This window comes from Ammospiza nelsoni, chromosome 4 (genome assembly GCF_027579445.1).
Source record: "Ammospiza nelsoni isolate bAmmNel1 chromosome 4, bAmmNel1.pri, whole genome shotgun sequence".
NCBI lineage: Eukaryota > Metazoa > Chordata > Aves > Passeriformes > Passerellidae > Ammospiza > Ammospiza nelsoni.
The window spans coordinates 21,058,412-21,074,622 of NC_080636.1; the positions used below are offsets into that span (position 1 = coordinate 21,058,412).

At 45.3% G+C, this 16,211-nt stretch overlaps 1 protein-coding gene across 1 annotated transcript in view; it reads left to right on the forward strand.

Moving 5' to 3' along the window:
* The first annotated feature begins 2,665 nt into the window (after positions 1–2,665).
* The window catches only part of MSANTD1 (Myb/SANT DNA binding domain containing 1), a 35,011-nt gene continuing 21,465 nt past the window's right edge, over positions 2,666–16,211 (forward strand). The window contains exon 1 of the mRNA XM_059470847.1: positions 2,666–2,757. The gene's annotated coding sequence lies outside the window, so the exon portion shown is untranslated. The remainder of the gene's footprint in view (positions 2,758–16,211) is intronic.

Here is a 16,211-nt window from a genome sequence, read left to right on the forward strand (position 1 = left end):
TTTGGGTGGCAGCCCATGCTGGGAGAGTGGCTCAGTGGGCACAGAGGCTTTCCTCACAGTGGGATTCAGAGGAAGGTGATAGTGTGTGCAGCAGGGTTTTCTGCAGCCTGGATTCCTTTTCTTTGTGGTGCAGAACACACACTGACAGATAATACAGCAACTGCTGTGGATATCAGGCAAGCTCTGATCTGCACCTTGATGTTCCGTGGGGGAAAATAAAAGTCTGAGCTCAGATATCCCCTGTGGGTTGTGGATCCATCCTGTGAAGTGCACATGGGAAATCCTTCCCAACAGACAGAGGGTACAGCTCATTCAAGTTGAGCATATTTAGAGAGAGTATTAGTTACAAAAGCACAACCCAGCCTTAATTTAGGGCCAGTAAAACTGTACTCTGTATTGGCATGTGGTGTAATTAATTTTTGGGTGTTTGATTAAATAGTGTGATAGTGCAAGGAGGATTGGCTGGCATTCCTCTCCAAAAGACAAAAGCAATATTAAACTTTGTAAGGCTCCCACACCACTGCAAATGCTGAAAAAATAACTGTATCAAGCCACTAGAGACACAGCAGTGTGGAATTTCTTCTGTAGCCATCAGGTGCTTGGCTGGATGGATCATAAGCTGTGTCTGTGTCCTTGCGTTCAGACTTAGCAAAATGCAGGATTCCCTCTTCTTTTTCCTTAGAATGAAAATTCAAAAAAAAGGACTTCCAAAGAAAATCTCTGTACAACCATGTACTTTTTGCTAACACAAGTGTCCCCAGCACTTTGTGATGCTCTAGGTACAGGATATGAAATTCCAGCAGCAGGAGTGCTCAGAGCTGCGGGGGGCCAGTGAGGAGGTTGTGTTCCTTGGCACAGATTTTTTAATTATCACCTTGCTAAGGTGAGTGGGAAATTCTGTCTAAAAATCATCAGCGTGGAATGACAGAGATCTTTACCTCTCACTTTCTTAGTGTGTGGGAGGAAGTTTAGGGCACTTGCTGTTCACTTTTAATGCTGCTGGATAAACTAATGACTGTGTCACCGAGATGAGTCTGAAATCTAAATCAAAGTCTTGTGTCAGATTTTATTTCTGAGTGGGCCTGAAACAAATTCTGGAGATCTTGTACACATCTACCTACAAAACTATCTTGCTAAATATCTAAAATTAATTGTAAATAATTCCATTTCCAATCAGCCTATTCATCTATCCTTATTTTGAGGGACACCTCCTCTGTTTTGTCAAAAAGTACCACTTTTCTACTTCATACCTCCTATTTTTAGGGTTAGTCTGTTTCTGTGAGATTAAAATATATTTATTTTCTAAAAGTACTTATTTGCAACTTCCAAATAGTGCTGCCTGCCCTTCTCTTCTTTCAAATGTGTATCTAAAGAATTGGAAGAAACAACAAATTTGAAGAAAATCAGGCTCACACTATTTAAAACCACACGTGTAGACTTGCTCTTTAATTAAAGCCTTTTTCCTAACAATAAAATGTAGAGCTAGCTGATACTTTATTGTGTTGGGTTGTGATAAAAACACATTGGCTAACAATGTGTTTTTAACAGCTACTCTCAAAATTCCTTTAAGAAATGCCTTTAGTTAAACTTTTGCAGCTAAGGTCTTTTAGTTTGAGGATGAAGAAGGTGCAAGAAGCTAATCAGGCACTCAGTAATTGGGAAAACTTAGAAAACTTTCTATAGCCTATTGTAATCCAGAGGGTTTGACGATCTGCTTAGCAGTCAAGGAGCCCAGACTCTTTTTTACCTCAGCTTAAACAAATGCTAAAAATTTCAAGGTAAAAGCACTTTGGTGGAGATAAGAGAGATTTTAGTTTGACATTTTAACCCTAAAGTGAGGTGAGGACTTCAAATGGTGGGAGCAGATGATGTTTGCAGGATCTGGTTCCCTCCAGATCCTTGGCGTCTGCTGAGGCTCCTGGAGACCCTTTTCCCCACCTGTATCACCATGTATCCCCTTTTCCCACCTGTATCCCCATGTATCCCTTTTTCCCACCTGTGTCCCCACGCCAGCTCTCACGCTGTGTCCCATGAGCAGCTCCCACACTCTGTGAGCTCCAAACCCGGCCAGGTGAGTCAAACCTGCCCCTGCTGCTCAGGTCTGAGCTCACAGCCCTGCACTTGCTGCTTAAGATACAAATGATTGGTGTGGTGGTTTTCATATAATAACTTAATGGTTTTAATATTCATCTCAAAAGTGGTCGAACTTGGGTTTGGGTCCTCCTTCTCCCAAGGGATATTCAAATCCACCTGTCCCTTCCCAGGCTGTAGGCAACCTCTCAGTCCTTCCTATTGAAGTTGTGCCATGGTGCAGAGAAGGATTCGCAGACCCAGAGAGGAGAAGCAAGTGGGGGCCTGACTGTTGCCTACCTGAGGGAGGTGAGGAGCAGGTATCTGGCAGCATTCCCAAGGCTGCTTACTATATAATTTGCATTAAAACATCTCTGGATAAAAATCAAAACCAGCCCTAGAGGCAGAGTCCAAGCCCAGTGCCTCTATCCACAGGGAGAGGTTGCAACCACCTTGCCCTGGCAGCGGGTGCTGTTTGGTGCCACCCCAGGCACACCCTCTTGCCCCAGCCACATCTTTAAATGGAACTCGAGTGGCTGCTCCCTCACACGGACCCCAGAGCCAGCTGAGGAGAGCTGGCTGTGCCCAGGACTTCCCAGACACGAGGGGGCTTCACGGGCATCAGTGCTAAGAGGTTCAGCTTAGCCACAATGTCTGGATCTCGGCATGGAGGAAAGGAAACTTGAGGTACCCAAAAACCTTCTTTTGGTGAAAAAGTTGATTTTGTTGGGTTGGAGGAAGGGAGAAGTCATGGCTCATTTAGCTCTGCATTTTAGATTTGGAATTTCCTGTTGTGATACCCTTCAGGTCCCTGTGTGGCTTTGAGGACCTTGCCTGAAGTGAACTAAGGGTGTTTCATTGTGAGATGTGACTCAAGGACATGCAAGGTTAACTTCAGCTCTGGAGAGTCCAATTCTCTTTTGAAAATTACTTCAGTTTCACAGTCATTTAGAAGCTTTAGAAATTTTTTCCCCTTTGCTTGTCTCTGCCTTCTCCTTGTGTAAAATAGCAACTACAGAACCTTGAGGACCCACCATATGTAAAAGAAAGATTTGTGATCCTCTAAAGATCAGCAAGCTGAGCATTGAGTGTTAACTTGCTAATGGAGGAGTTGGGCAGATGAGAAAAGTTGGGAAGAATTAAACCCGCTGGTGCCCTGGGTGAGAATGACTTTTAAAGAGACATCTTTGGTTGGCAGTGGTGAGATGTGCCGGTGAGAGTGTCTGTCATATTCTTTAGGCTTCAAGTGAGCAGCTTTCAGGACACAGGTTTGGAGGCTTATGGGCTGATTCAGGTCACTTATGATGGGAATGGGGAAGGCATTTGTTGGTGCAGTTTGAAAGTCTAGAGTTTGAAAACTAAACCAAACCTACCTCTCTACACCTTTAGATAGCCCTGGCGGAGTGTGGGTGACTCTCTGGGCTGGTAGGAAGTGTCCCCTCAGTCCCTTCCCCACACAGAGCCTTGTCCTGCCAAACTCTCTCCCCCCAGATGTGAAGCTCTGCTCTGGGTCTGTGATCTGCTGTGAGGAGTCCTGTGATGACTTTAAGGCTCATGGAGGATCTTCTGTTCCTAGGACAGCAGATACTGAAGCTTTACTTCCACACCATAAAATTCTTACAGTTACAAAAGGGCAGGTTTGGGGCTTGAGCCTGTGCTGCTCTGAAAAGCTGGGGAAGGGAATGGAGCCAAGTGGTTCAGGGCTGCAACTTGTGAGTGTGTAGAAGGTGCTGTGCTGTCTTCTCTTCATCCAGAGGAGGTCAAGATGGTCACTGTTTCAGTCCCTTGTGGGGAGTCACTTCACACAGGAGGTTGGTACCTCCTGGGCAGAGCAGCCCCTGATGTGACACCTGCTCTCTGTGATCACTGACCTGAGTTTTCCCAGGGTTTAACTGGCAAGGCTTTGTCCTTGAACCATTTGATTCCTTCTGATGCACTGGCTCTGGGGGTGCTCTGTGGATGGACCATTTCAGAGATTTTAGCCAGTAGGATGAAGGGGTGTATTTTGAAATGTGTTGACCTTTTTCTTAATGGTTTATGAGTCCAGCATTTTTTTGTGCCTCATGAAGGACAGGCCTTCTTGCAGGTCCATATTGGACTTATTATTTCCCCAAGCTTTTACCTGCAGAATTCCCTGATGAGAATATTGCTTTAAAGACAGGCAAAGTAATTTCTTTTTTAGGTGATGCTTATGTAACGCTGCAGGACACAGAAAAATGACTTGTGGCATACAAGCATGGTTTTGATTTTTAGTAGTCTTGGTTTTGGCCTGAGATGGTGCAGTCTGTAAGGACATACAATGCTTTTCTGAGTTTTTGGAGGGAAAATACAATGTTTTTCCACTTTGTGAGGTTTAACGTGCCTGTAGAGACCTTTCCCTGGGCTCTGTGGTGAGGCCATGGCCTGGTCTTGCTTCAGCTGTTCTTTCTTCTCCTGTTCCAAGACTTGCATAGGAATAGCTACTGTTAGAAAGCAACCAGGTTAAATAATGTGCATGTGTGTGTATATATATAAGTATGAAAACTGCATGTATTTATATATATATGTGTGTAAATAAATAGCAACACAGATGTTGGCTCTCTGTCAAGTTCAAATGAAAACCTTATTCACAAGATTTGCTTACAGTTTTACTGTGGTTGCATATTGAATTGAGCAATTGGGAATGAAAGAGAGTTGATTTTTTTACCATTTCTGAGTGCACTGCAATCGTATTATGTTAATAATCTAAACCAAAGCTGATCTTGCTTTCTCGCATTGTAGCACTTTGAAAGTATTGAGAGGCATCTAAATTATCTTTAAAATGAGAATGATTCCAGAAACTTTGGCTGATTCCAGAAACTCACACCGCCTGTAGTATTTTAAAGGCTTAGATGGAACTTGTATGAGATGCCTGCCTTAAGGAGTTCTTGCTTGTATGATAAAAACAACATGGGAGGCAGAGTAGAATATAGCACAGAAATGTTTCTAAAACATTTACAGTAATGAGATGTATACAATACTCTCAAAATAATCCTGATAGTTCTGGTGACCAATATTCAGGGTTTTCTTCTGCTTTTAATGTAGAAGAGGCTTCAAAATGTGTATTTTTTTTCAAACCAAACACTAGTAAGTCTAAGTCTGATCCTGCTTTTGGGACTATGAATCTTATTACTGAGTGAAGTGTCTGGTTCTGCCATTCCAAGGGGTGTTTTCTTTTGCTTCAAAACAAAAAAAAAGCTTTTTGGACCTTTCTTTCAGCTTTCATGTCTGGATAAATGACTCCTTTAACCCTGCAAGGCACTGCAGAAAAAGTACATTAATTTTTTCATCTGGGGGTCTGCCATGTCCCAGTGGTTATGGCTTTTACCCTGAGGCTGGAGGAGGGCTGGATGTCAATTGTTGTTATCTGATAGCTGTGTACAATACCCAGAGAGGCGCTGGCTGGATCAGAGGTCAGGGATGAAGCTACAGATCTGTCGATGGAAGAATTTGGCTATTGTGGAAGCAAGTTAAAGCAGGGATCAACACAAGCTACAGTGGCTGGTAATTGGTGGCTGCTTGTGGTATTCTCCAGATTTCAGGCAGAGAAGATCAGAGAATTCTGCAGGAATATTTCGTGTAACATCAAGCAGCTCTTGTCAGCCTTGCTCCTTTGTTTACAGGAAGGCAGGATGTTATTTTAGAAAACACTTATTGCCGTTTTGCTAGGCTGGTTTTTACAGCCAAAGAAATGGATAAAGGTTGGTCTTGCCTCATTTATAGAGCATGTCTGAAGCTCTCGTTTCTCACATGTTTGTTGGGTTGTCCAGTCACTCCAGCTTGTGTGCTCAGTGGTCCTGCCAGATCAGCACTTCACTTAAGTTCTCCTTAATGGATTCGCAAAAAGTGATAAAACACTCCAGAAGAGGCCTCAAGGAATGATTAGGTTAATCTTCAATTAGTTCCTGCTGAGACTTGATGAGAAATCATTTGACAGAGTAGGCATGAGCTTTAATATAATCTGCCTGTCCAGTTATCATGAAGTGCAGTGTGCAGAGAGGAAAGAAGCAGCAAATGGAGAAAACCATGACACAAGCCCTGAATGTTTTAGACTGCTGCCTGTGATGCATTTTTGGTCTGCTTGAGTGGCTTCAGCCCCTGGCATGTTGCTACTGGGCATTAAAGTCAGCATGGGGAATATTTTCATCTGTACAGCTGGTGAGATGCTGACAAGAGGCAGTTGTATTTTTTCAGCCCTTGCTTGGCAAGGTTTGTGGATCAGGCTGTTGAGCTCTTTTAAAACCACAGCAAAAGAGGAGCTAAAGCCAGTCCAAGTAGTTTTTACAATGGGGTGGGGAGAAGAGGGCTGACTTTTTAAGTCTTTTGGAGTTGGCAATTGCCTCTAATAGCAGTTGCACGAGAGTGGCTCCCCTGGGAAACACACTGTGTCCTCCTGTTTGCACAGAGAATGGAAAACACTGGCCACTAAAAGAGAATGAGACACTGTGCTGTGAACTGGTTTGATTTTCTGTAAATTGTTTAGTCTTGTTTCTCTGCAATCAGATGGTGTTTCCTTGTTTCTTTGTTTAGGTCCCTTGTCCTACAGTCATTAAAGCTGCATTTTATAACAGAAGAATGCCAACCTTCTGAGCAATTGAAGACTTGCTAAGAAGATGGGGATCCTTCTGGCTGTGCAGAAATCTGTCAATTGAATATTCAGGGATGAAACAAAAATAGAATTCCCTGGTGACATTCACATCTGCCACAGACTCCCTTCAGACAGCTTGTCTGTACTTGCATCTTCACGCTGCGTGTCTCCTGCATCTGGGTGGTTTTAGGTTCCATACACTTCAGGTCTGCACTTCCCCCTCAAGTATCCCACCTAGGTTTCTTATTTAAGCTGGTCCCTTATGAAGCTCAGCTGGAAACAGGTTCAGCTCTCCAGTACTGAAAATCTGGTCCGAAGCTCTTCAGTTTTGTTACTCTTCAGAAAAATCTTCGCTGACTTACTGAAGGCAGTTTTTCTGCCAAAAAGAAGTAATTTGAGTGCTTGCTAATTTGCCACAGGCAAACTGAGGCCAGTTAATCCATAATTTAAATTAATCCTTTTGATTGCATAATTGACTCAGCTGAGAAATGGATGATGGCAGGTACACTGTCACTCCTTTTGGTGTAGTCTTAGCTTTGCTTGCATCCACATCTGCATCAGGGGAAGTTCAGATTGGACATTAGAAAGGGATTCTTCACGGGGAGGGTGGTCAGTCACTGAATAGGCTCTAAGAAGGTGGCCATGGCACTAAGCTTGGCGAAGTTCAAGGAGTGTCTAAATGATGCTCTTGGTAGTATGGTTCAGTTTTTTGTAGTCCTTTGAGTAGCAGGGAGTTGAAGATCCTGATGGGTCCTTTCCCAATTGAGATAGTCTATGATTCTGTGAATAACCCCATTTCACTGGGCATTTATAGCCAAGCAAATTATGCTGTTTTCCCTGCACAGACCTGCACTTGGGGCATATCCTCCAGGCTACAACACTGAATGCCACCTTGAATGAAAAGCACCAGGCAGGATTTTAAAACCACTGGCGGTACTGGACAGCTGGTCTTGAATCTGGAGAAGTTTGCATCCAAATGTGGTTTGTGGGTGTGCATTAGTTCAGGAGAACTTATGAAAGGAGGCAGATGAGCTTCCTCAGGCTGGCCAGAATGCTCCTGTGCCAGCTGGGAATGGGCTGTGGGCTGATGGGTTTGCTGGCAGCATTGCAGCCATGAGAGGAAGCAAGGACACAATCCTTGGTTTAGTTTTAGCCAGAACAATGGAAGATAATACCTGGATCAGAGTGGCATGCTAAGGCTGGAATATAAACTGAACCCTGGTGGTGGAGGGTGACTGGAGCAGAGTAGTGTGTGATAAACAGCAGAGAGCCAATGTGAGGGGAAAACAGCTGGGAGAAGCCAGGAGTCAATGAGGAACATAATAGCAATTGCAGTGCAGGCTTATGGTGAAGGCAGCAAGGGGAGATGTTGGGTCCTGGCTGGAGGGGCACACTTGGAGGTGAGAGGGGTGGATGATCCCTCCTGGCTGTCCATGGGGTGACCAGGGAACAACACTTGATCCTTTAATCAAGAGGGATTGATGCCTTAAGCTTTAGCTTTCATATTTTCCAGATTCTGTACTGCATTAATATATAACTCTGAACTTCATATAAAGTGTAAGCAAGTTCTCATCACAGTTTAGTTAGACAAAACAATCCTTTTCCAAGGAGGACACCTTGAGAACCAAGGACACCATTGCAGCTTCAGGCCCAAAGAGTATAAACAACAGTGAATTGAGGAGAGCAATCTGGGAGGGTGGCACTTCATAACCTGAAGCTGAAATTGGACAATGAATCCCAATTTGGTAAATGGACCAAAACTTATAAAAGTGTGAAAACTCATGACCCAGGGCCCATATTGGATGGAGCCATGGCCCAGCTCTTGTACTGCCCAAGGTGTATCCTTTGAAGGCCTTTTAATAAATACCTATTTTATTCCTTTAACACCATCTAGCCTGTGTTCTAGGTAGCCTCTGAAGGCATCAGGATCACAGGACCACAAATACTGCAAACCTCTGTGTTAAAAGGGACAATGTTAGACATGCATATTGCAATAAACCTTTCTACATTGAGATGGGTCATCCTCCTGACTCTTACAAGAGCTGAGAGTTGATGCTTAGGTTCCCAATCCTGTCTTTGTCTTGGAGATGCTGCCCAGTGTTGTGGTAGCTGAAGAATTTGTGTGGACCATCTGCACAAAGGCAGAGGTCATCCTTTTGGGGCAAAGATTTGCAAACACAGACCACAGAGGACTTCACGGGCGCCATCAGTAACTCTCAGGGAAATTTAATTCCCCTGAAAGAGTTTGAGCATGGCATTGGGAATAAAGTGTAGTTTGCTCAGAAGATGTATATGCTTCCAGTGTCAGGACATGGATGGTGTGGGATGGGTGATGTTGCTGTCAGCCCATCCCAGAACTGGCATCTCCCTCTTTTATGGTCTCAGCTTCCATCAGCAGCCACTGAAGTGGATATGCTCTATGCTTGTTTTCTATCACAGCATTAGGGTGCTGGTGAATTTGATTTCATTTATGTTTTTGGCAGCTCTCAGGTGGGACAGGCTTGTAGGAATACTTTTAAGAGTACTGTCTGAACTTTATAGGTTGCAACAATTTTCTTGAATTTCCATTCCTGAGGCTGCTTTGCAGCAATACCCAAAACACCATTTACATTTTAGTATTTAAATCTTTTATGAACTGACATGAAAATCTCCAGTGCCCTAAATATTTTATCTGAAATATTTTTTTTTAAATCTTTAAATTTTCCTCTGAGGGGCTCAAGAGCTGAATGAACCTTTTCAGGCGAAAGGGCTGCAGCTGGGGGTAGTCTTGGGTCCCCAAGCAGAAATGCAAGATAGGCAGGAGCTTTTCTGACTTTCTCCATTTGGCAGATATCTTTAGATTTTAACGCTTTTTATTTTGAAAACCTGTGGGTGCTTAAAGTGCAGAGCAGCAGGAGCTGATCCCATGGTGCGAGGTGTTCCCAGGAGCTCACCTGGAGCGCGGCTGTGGCCTGAGGGCAGCGGTGACAAGGGACTGCTGCGGCCTTCCCGCGTCCATTGCCAGCCCTGGCAGGGAGTCAGGGACACACACTGAGGGGATGCGCACAGCTGGAGGTGCATGCAGCCGGCTGCCAAGCCAGTAGCAGGCTGTGAGCAGCGAGGCCGGGCTTCTGGCAGCGAATTGCCAGCAACTTGCACTGCAGTCCTCTGAGGTGGCTGGAAAAGGGCCCACACGATCTTCTTCGGGAAGAGCGACGAGCTGGAAGCCGCTTGGGGAAGGCAGCGCTGCCGCTCGCTCCAAACCCGCCGAGCCGGGGCCCCGGGTTGGAGCCCCTGGGCCGGAGCCGGGCGCTCCCGAACCCGCCGGGCCGGAGCCCCTGGGCCGGAGCCGGGCGCTCCCCAACCCGCCGGGCCGGAGCCCCGCTCACTCCCGAACCCGCCGGGCCGAGGGAGCCCCGCGCTCCCGAACCCGCTGGGCCGAGGGAGCCCCGCGCTCCCGAACCCGCTGGGCCGGAGCGTTGCGCTCCTGGCGCTCGGCTCCCTCTGCCCGGTCCGGGGCTGACCCCTCGCTGGAGGATCGATCATCGATCACCTCCTCCCACCGTTATGTGATTACCACTGCCCCTCACAGTGCAGCGAGCACGGGGTGACACCGGCAGCGCTCGTTCGTTCCTGCCGGGGCACGGCGGCGGCAGCAGCAGCAGCAGCCGATGGAACAGCTGCCTCATCGCCGTGTTCCTGACACGGCTTTTTCCCCCTGCCCTGCTGAGTCACGGGAACCGCACTCGGCACAAGGCATACTTGTGCACAACAGGGATTATTTTTTTTCTTTTGTGATATATCTCAAATTCGAACTGGATTAATTCACGGTTTATGTCTAAAGCGAAGTGTTTAGGGCAGGTTCTCAGAGGAATTTGCTACTGGAAGAGCAATATTTGCATAGCATAGTAGCAGCAGTTTTTAATGGATTAGACACTTTTCAGCATGTAATTTGCTCAAATGTGCTAAAAACCAAACCAGGCAGGAGGACTTATTGACTAACCCCTCTAAGTAAGCAGGGCCAAAATAATTTTTTTCAAGTGGGACTTGGGAAGCCATTCATTGGGAACTGAGCGATTTTCATTGTAATATGATTTGTTGCTTGCTTGCCAGAAAAGGAGTATGTCAGTACTACATTCTGCAGAGTTGTTCCATATGCTAACAACCTGCAAATTATTTAGAAAGAGTAAGGAAATCTAGGAATTCTCTGTTTGTTATAAATTTGGAATATGACACATGTAGAACTGATGTACTTTGTTTTCAATGTTATATAGCTAAATTTTTAATAATTTGGCTTGTCTATTCCTGTATGCTTGAAAATTTAGGAACATGTGTGACTCAAAGTCCATCTCATTTGGCATCCTGCCTGCCTAATATCGTAAGTGCCAGACGTTTGGGCAGTGATTACTTGTACCCTCTGGACTTAAGGGAATTTTTTCCCCCTCTCCAGTATGCTTAACTAGGGTCTGTAACACGAGTGTCTGTGTTTCTCTAAACTTGAAAAAAAAAGTCATTAAGAAAATCTCAGTATTGTAATTTTTAATCTAATTACTATGAACATAGCAGTCTGTACCTGGTTTCTCCAAACAGTGGATTCTCTAGGTTCCCTGCAGTCCATGAGCTCCTTCTTCTAAAGCCCCATGTAATTCCAGTTCTCCCCTTTGCCTGCTAATGCTTCCTGATCTGACCACAAAAACTGCTGAAGCCTCATTTCCCAGCTTGTCTGCATTCACCTCGCTGTCTCTCGCCATCCTCTCTCCAACTGAATGTCGGTGCAAAGCTGGCTTCCATGGTTACTGCTAAAATAGGCAAAGCAGATATTTTTGGTCAGAATCTGCCAGTTCAGCAAGATCAAAATGCTTTTGGGAAATGTTCTGAATGCAGTGAAATTTAAGCAGGACGTTTCTTGCAAAATGAAATAAAAAACCCACTCCAGCTTCCTGCAGCTCACCTGCACCTTCCCAGAACACAGTCCTTGTGGGCTGCCCAGTGCCCTGCTCCACCATCAGGGAGACCTGTCACTCAGACAGCCCTGTGGCAGGGCTTTTGGGTGGAAACCTTTATTTTTCTTGCTTTTGTTCTAAGTGTTGTCAAAATCTTCTCTGCCCCATGTCAGCCATGTCAGCCTTCCCTTCAGCCAGCCTCCGGCACAGCACCCATGTCTGTTGTCAGAATTCTGTGGAGGTGTTATTTATTTTAGATGTACATAAAAGCTATCTAGCCATGCAATGGCCTTTGCTCAGTGATATGTTGCTGTCACTTGTCTCTTGTGGTCTCTCATGTTTGTTTCCCTTGTGGCATGTCCCAATTAAGTTGCAGGCCCTCTGAGGAAAGGGATTGCCCTTTTTTATGTATCTCGAGACAGCTACTGTTTTTCTTCAGCCTGAATAATTTTTTTTTGTTCTGTATTTGTAATGCACTCTTCTGCAGTTTGGATACCTCTGGGATTCCTTTGCTGCTGTATTGTTAAAATTCCCTCACAGGCAGTAGGATGCATGAGCTGTGTCTGTGCTCCACAGCATTGATCTGATGGTTCTGTGTTCACAGCCCTGTGGTTTTCTGTCACTTCTGAGCCTTTACAAACCCCCATGACCCCATCACCCAAGGACACTGGCAGTCTGAACAGTGCAGGGACCTTGCTGGAGTTCCTAAGCCAGGCACCACTGCCTGCAGGGTGCTTCCCTACCTCTGGGTGAGCTCCTCGTTCCCAGCTCCTCCTGAGCACAGCAGCTTCATTGCTGGTTTCATGGAGGAAAAAAAGGCAACTTCTCCTCCTGATCATCTGTCCTAGCCTAGCTTCTCTGGCCAAGCTTTTCAGAGGTATTGGAAGAATGTTTCCTCTCCCACAGTGTATTTCTTCTCTCAGAGAGGATCAAAGTATCACAAAGGATCCTGAGTTGGAAGGGATCCACAAGGATGCAGCCCAGGACATGGATGTCTCTCCTGTCTGCCAGGGCACTGCTGACTCATACTCAGCTTTTGCCATTGACCAAGACTCCCAGGTCCTTTTTCACAGTTGCTGCTCTCCACTGCCTCATTCCCCAGTCTGTCTGCACTGGCATTGCATTTAATCATCTTTGCAAATTGCAGTAGGCAGCAGTCAGAGATACTAAACCCATAATTCTCTGTAAGACTCTAGAAAGTGGGCCTTAGCCCAGTGGATAGCAAAATGTGGGGCAGGAGGCAGCCTCCCAACACATGCAGCCTTTTTGAACTTACAAAATAGTATCCCCCCTGCAATGCAAACTCCAAATGCTTTTTGACAAACATGTACACAGTACTGCACCCTTTTAAGCACTTATCAAGGTGTGTCTGCACTGAAATTCCCAGAGAATGCTCTGCAGTTACTATCCAGTTCCAAGATGTGTTATTATCCACATGTGTTAAGCTCCTGTTGGGCCAGACCACAGGATTGCAAAGGGCAGTGACCAGCCTGTGCTTTGGATAGCCTTGCTTTTAACAGCTTGCCCCAAACACAAAAGGTGAAAGCAGCTTTTGTTGATTGGTGAGTGGGATTTTTTTTTAATTTTTTAAATGTAATCAAGACATTACAAAATAGTCTACTGCAGGTAGGTGCTGAGGTACCCATGTGTTGTAGAGTTGGACCTGTGGCTTTGAGGGGTGATGCTTCTTCAGCAGGAAACTCCTCCTCCTGGTGTCACTGGTGTTTGCTGCCAGTTGGCATCAAGACTCTCCTGGACCAAAGCTAGTGTTCTTCCATTTCTAAAAATCCCTATAGGCAGTGACCTGTGTGTCAGCATCCCTGTAGACAGCTCCCGTGGGGATTTCAGACACAGAAGCACATTTAGGAGAAGTTGGAGAAATCTCTTGTGTCCTTAGTGGAATAAATTCTGATTTGCACAGAGATTTCTGCCTGGCTTCTACCACAGTCCCCATCAGCAGGACGGGACATGCTCTGCTGTAATCACGGTGTAATGGCTCAGTTTGTGGGCTGGGCTCTGGTGCTTGAGTGACTGGAGCCGTTATTCCCCTGCAGGCACAGGGGAAAACACCATTCCCTAAAACTTGGCTGAAGGAAGTTTTATTTGGCATGCATTAGCCCACCCTTGCAAAGCTGAAGGCTGTATACACAGTCAGTTAGCAGAGATCACCTGAGGTTTAGTCAACAGATATGTAAGGATTAATGGAATTGTCTAAACTCTGTGAGAGCAGCATTTATAGGGGAACTTCATTAGATCCACAGCTGCAAATTATAAACCCTTCTACCCTGTTTGAGGCTTGTTATCTTTAGAGATCACCATGAAAGGTGGAACAGCTGTGAGAGCTATTATTCAAGCTGATATATAATGATTGCAAAAAAGGTAGGGTGTTTAGACAGATGATATGAAGAACAGATTTGCAAGAAGATCTTTAAATTCATGTTCCTCTGAGCTGGTGTGCATTGGAAGGAAAAAGCACAAGTGAGATACTCAAGCACAGTGAGGTGTTCACAAGAATATCTTCTGAACTTGTCACTGCCCATCAGAGGAGGGGCTGGGGTGAGCAGGAGAGTGGAGGAGAGCAATTTTCTCCTACAGAGGGAAGTAATGTACAAAGGTGTCTTCAGTACCTCAGTTTTGTATTTCAGTGGTTTCCAAGACTTTAATATCCTTATTTTATTGATGAGAACAGTTGCAACTTCATTTGCTTGTGTGGTGCTTGGTGCCAGCTTGGTCCTTGATTTGGAGGAAGCTGGTGCTGGAGGACTCTGCCATCAGGTGTTAGAGGGGAGAGCAGGAGGGGTGTCAGTGCCTTCAGTCTGGCAGAGCTGCAGCTTGCCATGTCAGCAGTTATTCTGGGTTTGGTGACCAGCCAGTCTTTGAGGTAAATGACAAATCTTGACTGGCCTCTAGCTGGAGAGGGACAAGAAGCAGCCAAATGCTAATAGAGCTTCTCCTGCCAGTGCCCTCCTCCTGGGCAGGGACTGCTCTTGCTGACACAGAGCTGCTTTTCCCCTGAAAGGTTTCCTGCTCCTGTCTTAGCTGTTTATCCAGGACAAACAGATCCAGGGCTCAGGGACCAGGACAGGGGCTTAATGATGCCTAGGGACTGCACAGATCTGCAGAACATCTGCAGAGGCACAGCCTGGAGAGGAGTATCTTCCCTCCCCTGGCTCTGGCAAAGACTGCAGGAATTACTTGGGGATTAAAAAACTCCTCTTGCTTTCAGACCCACATAGGAAAACAATCACTTTGTCAACCACTTGGCACATGGGCTTTGGCAAGGCAGAGGAGGCAATGTAGGCAATGTGGGGTGTCCATAATGATTATCAACGATTTTTTAAAGGAGGAGGGGGTAGAACCTGAGTCCTTGAAACTTAGATCCCCTTCAGGTGCTGAGAGGAGGGGAATAAGGGAGGTATTATTAGAAAGCATTTGTTTTATTTAACAGATGTTAAATAACACTATACCACTATATCAATCTGTCAAGTACACTAATAGGAAACAGCATCTAGAAAAGCTGAGATGTGAATTTCACAGGGGAACAATCCCTTCTGCAGGATCCTGGGGTCTGGGGGCCAGCACAGAACCCAAGGAGCAGCCACACATATGCCAGGCACATGTGGGTGGAGAGGGGAAGGGAAACTTGTGGACTATGACAGGAAAAACTTGGTGCAGCTGGAAAGGTTTTCACCGACCCTGTCCTCATTGTTGTACTTGAACCTGGATTAAAAATATCCTTAAAGCAGAGACCACACATACCTTTGGTTTTTGACAGGTTGTGTGTGCCATGCTATGGGTTTCCCTGGTGTTAATCAGCATTTTCACAACATAGGTGGTTTAAAGTCTGAGGGGGAAAAGCAAACCTCTAATGGATGTTAAAGGTTGAACAGCAAGCCTGGCTTTACATTAATGTGTGTTAGCTCCAAATCAGACCCAAAGCCATGGTGTTTTCCTCTTGGACTCTGCCCTGCTTCCTTAAATTTGTCCTGGTGATGTCCAGCAGTGGCTGTGACCACAGGAAGCCGAGGTTGGTTCGGTTTTATTAAAAGAGCTGCCTGAAGCTCAAGGTTAAGTGACAGGAATTTCAAAACAAAACAATAAATTAATAAAATGAATGTGTCATCAGCTGATCCTCTTCTGACCACCATCTGTCCCCTGATCATGTGACGTCTCCCAGCTGGCCACCCAAGAGACAAACCATGCAAGATCATCATCACAACATATGCTGTTATTTACACATTTTTAAAGGTAATAGTTGCTAGGCTGTCATATTAGTAGTTAAAAGCAGTTATTTGGAAGCTAGAGGATTTTTTCTTTATTTCTCTCCTTTTCATCTTTTCCCTTAGGAAGGCAGTGACTCAGCAGGTATATTTCTGACAGAGACATGTTCAGGGTTGGATCAGTGGAAGTTCCTGTGTAAAGTACATGTAAACCCCCTCATACCCCCACCTTGTTCTGTGGTATGCTGTTGTGCCTTTTGTAATATGCAGTAGAATAAATAAAATAGAAAGAAGGCAATGGTCCCACAAATGTCACTAGTGTACCTTTTAGGAACAGTATGTACTCTCTTTGCCATCTCCAGGATGCAAACCAAGCTCTGCATTTTTTAACTA